Raw genomic sequence first — 4,570 nt, 5'->3', positions numbered from 1 at the left:
CATTTTGGAGATTATTATAAATAATAATAATCTCTTATGGCGCTATCATTGCACATGGAAAACAGAAGACAGCAGGTCCCTGCCCCAAGGAGCTTACTGTCTAGTGCCTACATTTTAGCAGTGGGCAGAGGTAAGGGGAGGTTACTGAGATATACAGGTCTGCACAAATGCAGTTATGTGTACTTAAGCTATTTTTCAGTTCAAGGTAAAGATTCGTGAAGCAGGTGGATTTTGAGAGGGATAAAGACCAGCAAGGAGGGGAAATGGGCAGAAGTGTTTATGAGACAAGACTTGTAGGTAGCAGGTTGTGCTGGCAATACTCTCCATTCGTGTGGCTGGCCTGTGGTTGGACTGCAACTCCCATTACCACTCACCACTGGCCATGCTGCCTGGGAGGGAGCGATGGGTGTTGGAATCCAACAACATCAGGTGGAGAAAAGCAGGTTAGCCACCCCTGCTCTACGGGAGTGCTTCTTGACATCTACTTGCTGCTCTGCTCCTTGAAGAAGAAAAAGAGCACCATCTCCCCAGTTGGGACACAGCAACTCTCTCCAGGGACCCTGATTCTTAGCACTCTCTCATCTCATCCCACACACAACATGATTCCTTTGCCAGAGCTGTTAGGGGACTCCCGGAGAATCTGTCCAAGGACAGCCTTGGCTCTCGCTCGCCCTTGAAGTGCTGGTGGTGGAGGCTGCCTATCTTCCAACATCTCTCCCACCCCTTTTCCCACATCCTTCAGTAGAGCCATCAAAGGAGTCAGTGGGGACTTTATCTGGCCCATCAAGTCACAGTCTCTGGAGGTCTGCAGAATGAGATCATCGCTCCCCACGCAGTCCCCTTCTCTGCAGATAAGGGGCTGGCACGGGTGCTGGGAACAAGGTTGCAGAAGGCAGGAAGAGGAAGATTGGCTGCACTGCCTCCCTCTCTCCTGGGCTCTGGCCCAAACATGGGTTTCATTCCATCCCAGCAGTGGGTAGCACCAGGCTGACCTACTGAGACAAACCCTTCTGGGGCTAATAAGGAAGAAAAGCAAGTTGCTGCTGCTGGGTGGGTCAGAAGGTTTCTCTTTTAAAAAAATTTTTTTTTATTAAAGTTTCAAAAAAAGTTACAAGAATAAGAAGAAAAAGAAGCAAGAAAATACAAAATACAGAAAAATAAAAACAATTAAAAAATCAAATCAACCTTTCCATGTCTTGTCTTTCATTTACTTGTTTCCCTGACCTCCTCACACCTCCTTTTTTTGTATTCTAGTTCAATTAGTTATTTGAGCAAATCCTTTCCATTTTTGCTTTTATCTTAATCATTTATCTTAATATAACTTTACATTCTCACCTATTAACAACCCATCTTTAAATACTCCTTTATAACATTACTGCTAAAACCACATAACTTCATTCCAACATCCTTCTAACATTCCTTAATTTTACAATGTTTCTGTAAATAGTCTTTAAATTTCTTCCAATCATCTTCTACCGACTCTTCTCCCAGGTCTCGGATTCTGCCAGTCATTTCCGCCAGTTCCATGTACTCCATCACCTTCATCTGCCATTCTTCCCGGGTGGGTAGATCTTGTGTCTTCCAATACTTTGCGATGAGTATTCTTGCTGCTGTTGTGGCATACATAAAAAAAGTTCTATCCATCTTTGACACCAATTGGCCGACCATACCCAGGAGAAAGGCCTCTGGTTTCTTCTGGAAGGTATATTCAAATACCTTTTTCATTGGGTCAGAAGGTTTCTCGATCAAAGGCAGATGATCTCCCTGGGTCCTATGTTCTGAAAATGCAGGACTCACTTCACTGCTATCTGCCACAGGTGCCTTGTAAGGACATGGGCAACTTATATACAGGTTGAGCAGTGCGTAAGTGAGAGTCTAGAGAAAATCCAGGTTTGGGATTTTCCAAAACCAAAGAGGCCAAGATCCTGGGACCACAACGAGGAGACTTAGGGTATTCTCTGCATGCAGTGCACACCACCTGCTAGCTTCTGAAGCCACACTCACACCACAATCCATATTGAGCTTGTAGCTTCTTGGCAAATACTGGTTTGATGCATTCACCACCTTTGATCTGACCATAAAAACTGGATATGGAGTGTTAATGGGAAAATACCTTAACATCAACTGTGCATGTGCAGATGAGCGCAGATGGCAGGTGTCTGGAGGGACATGGAAATCACAAGGTTCATGCACATCAGGTTAAGACAGGGGTCCCCAAACTAAGGCCCGTGGGCTGGATAAGGCCCGAGGGACTCGTTTATCCGGCCCGCGGCAACCCCTGCCGCCCACTCTTAGCTTGTGCTATAGCTTGAGTTTGGCTTTGATATCCCGCTTTATCACTACCCGAAGGAGTCTCAAAGCGGCTAACATTCTCCTTTCCATTCCTCCCCCACAACAAACACTCTGTGGGGTGAGTGGGACTGAGAGACTTCAGAGAAGTTTGACTGGCCCAAGGTCACCCAGCAGCTGCAGGTGGAGGAACGGGGAAGCGAACCCGGTTCCCCAGATTACGAGTCCACCACTCTTAACCACCACACCACACTGGCTCTCGAGGCCCATGGACTGAAAACAGCCCTGTCTAGGCCTTGAATCTGCCTACCCACTAGTCTCCCCCAGTTCACACCCCCTCTCAGACCATGCTCACCAGACCTGTTCTGCATCCTATCTCTTTTGCCTGGCTAGAATGCGTCCTTGAATGGCAATAATGCCTATGTGTTCACATGTCCATATACTATGAACTCACCATGTTTCCAATACCTCTGCCCCCCGCCCCACTGCCACGTGGCCCCTGAAAGTTTGCTTGTGATAGAAAGTGGCCCTTTGGGCTGAAAAAAGGTGCATACAGATGCAGTCAGCAGCTCAGGCCAGTGCTTGACCTGGCTGACCACTGGGGCAGGGTATGCTCCCATCATCCTTGACTATTGACCATGCTGGATTGGGCTGGAGTCCCAAATAACTGGAGGGCACTACAGTGGTGCCTCGCAAGATGAAATTAATCCGTTCCGTGAAGCTCTTCGTATAGCGTTTTTTTTGTCTTGTGAAGCAAGCCCATTGACAGCTTAGCGGATTAGCGCTATTAGTGGTTTAGCTGCTTTTAGCGGATCAGCTGATAAGCGGCTTAGCGGCTTAGGAAAAGGGGGGGGAAGGGGGGGAAACCCACAGGAACTCGCAAGACATTTCGTCTTGCGAAGCAAGCCCATAGGGAAATTCGTTTTGCGAAGCGCCTCCAAAACGGAAAACCCTTTCGTCTAGCGGGTTTTCCGTCTTGCGAGGCGTTCGTCTTGCGGGGCACCACTGTATGTTGGCTAGCCCAAGTCAGTTGGAACTGACTTGTTCCGTTACTTTATTCCATTAGTCACTGCTAACTTAAATTGGATTGAGGCTGCTGTGATTCAGAGGGAAAGTATTTTAGGCTTGGTGAAGCATTCAGCTATGACAAACTGACAAGCTTAGTTCTCCTCATCTGCAAAATGGGAATAGTACCATTATCTCACACAGAGTTATTTAGAAAATGAAGAAGCCTAGAAAATGAAGCCTGGGGGTTAGGGACCAAATAAATGTGCATTTCAAAAAAAGATAAATCACTGTGGTTCTGATCAGATGGAAGATTATAACTCCAGACTGCCTCTGTCCCTTTGCAGTTGAAGCTTAGGTTTTGCCACTTACTCTGTCTCCCTTCCAATTCACAAGTCCTGCATTATTTTTAAAATATGTGAGACTTGCCTGTCATTCAACTATCACAGCTCTAGAGCCATTTTTGTCACCTCCTGTAGCACATGACAAGGTGGATGTGTCTCTTGTGCTGTGTCAGCTTGCCTGTGTTCACCCAGCCCAAGTTTATTCGGAAGCAACCTATAAATGTGTTTTCCCCACAACAAGCTGCGCCCAAACATTCAAAAACCACCAAAAGCAGAGAAGATTTGGAAAAACACAAATATGCAAAATCATACCCTACGTTTCTCTGGTGAAAATAGGGACATCCTACTCCAATGAAGGGACGCGGGTGGCGCTGTGGGTTAAAGCACAGAGCCTAAGACTTGCCAATCAGAAGGTCGGCGGTTCGAATCCCCATGACGGGGTGAGCTCCCGTTGCTCGGTCCCTTCTTCTGCCAACCTAACAGTTCAAAAGCACGTCAAAGTGCAAGTACATAAAGAGGTACCGCTCTGGCGGGAAAGTAAACGGCGTTTCTGTGCGCTGCTCTGCTTTGCCAGAAGCGGCTTAGTCATGCTGGTCACATGACCTGGAAGCTGTATGCCGGCTCCCTTGGCCAATAAAGCAAGATGAGTGCTGCAACCCCAGAGTCAGCCATGACTGGACCTAATGGTCAGGGGTCCCTTTACCCTTTACTCCAATGAATGAGTGAATAAATAAATAAATATTATTGTTTATACCCCAACCATCTGAATGGGTTACCTCAGGCACTCTGGGTAGCTTCCAACATACATACATACATACATATACAAATAATAATTAATAATATAATATAATATAATATAATATAATATAATATAATATAATATAATATAATATAATATAATATAATATAATATATAATATATAAAATCATAA

Source organism: Podarcis erhardii, assembly GCF_964252035.2.
Source record: "Podarcis erhardii genome assembly, chromosome: 17".
NCBI classification, from domain to species: Eukaryota; Metazoa; Chordata; class Lepidosauria; order Squamata; family Lacertidae; genus Podarcis; species Podarcis erhardii.
Note: the sequence above shows the minus strand (reverse complement) of the source record.